Raw genomic sequence first — 920 nt, 5'->3', positions numbered from 1 at the left:
CGGCCGCGTGAGGTGGCGATGCGGCGGGAGACGCTCTCCACCTGCCGCGTGAGGTGGCGATGTGGTGGGAGACGCTCTCCACCGGCCGCGTGAGGTGGCGATGCGGCGGGAGACGCTCTCCACCTGCCGCGTGAGGTGGCGATGTGGTGAGAGACGCTCTCCACCGGACGCGAGAGGTGGCGATGCGGCGGGAGACGCTCTCCACCGGACGCGAGAGGTGGCGATGCGGCGGGAGACGCTCTCAGCCGGTCATAAGTGCCCGCAGGCCGCAGCCCGGCTCTTCCTCATGTCGCGGGGGACTTCCCGAGCGTCCCCCGCGACATGAGGCGACGTCCGGTGGCCTCACCGATCGCTGGAACGCCTTGCTGGGACGCCCGGTGGCCTCACCGGCCGCTGGGACGACGGAGGCCTCAGCGGAGGCCGACCTCGACGGGGGCCGACAGGATGCGCCTCGGCGTGGCTGGATGCCGGAAAGGAGCGTGCGAGGCGGAGATCAGCGGGCGCGAGCGCACGACGGCATCAGGCGCCGGGGCAACGACAGGGCAGAGCGGTGGTGCGCTGCTCCAGCCAAACGCTTTGGGCTCGACCCACTGTGCTCGCCAGAATGCAGCAAAATGGGAAGCATCATGTTTTCCTTGGACGAAGATTGTGCCATGATAACCAACTAGCGAATAAATTGAATGATGTGGCAGAATACACCAAGTGTGACGAATATTTTCAGACCGTATCTCAGCATGCTTCTCAGTAGCTTATGATAACGAATTACACCTAATCACTCTGAGGTTAAATCAGCGACGGCATCTCATGTTTCGATAGCGGCCCGGAATCATCAAACCACTAGGCCACGCTCACCACCGAACCATCAAACCACTAACTAGGCCACGCTCACCACCACGGCACATGCACGAAGCCACATGACG

The sequence above is a fragment of the Pollicipes pollicipes genome, unplaced genomic scaffold (genome assembly GCF_011947565.3).
Source record: "Pollicipes pollicipes isolate AB1234 unplaced genomic scaffold, Ppol_2.1 Scaffold_7261;HRSCAF=8764_pilon_pilon_pilon, whole genome shotgun sequence".
Classification (NCBI taxonomy): domain Eukaryota; kingdom Metazoa; phylum Arthropoda; class Thecostraca; order Pollicipedomorpha; family Pollicipedidae; genus Pollicipes; species Pollicipes pollicipes.
The sequence above is the reverse complement of the archived record's forward strand: the minus strand, read 5'-3'. Positions refer to the sequence as shown.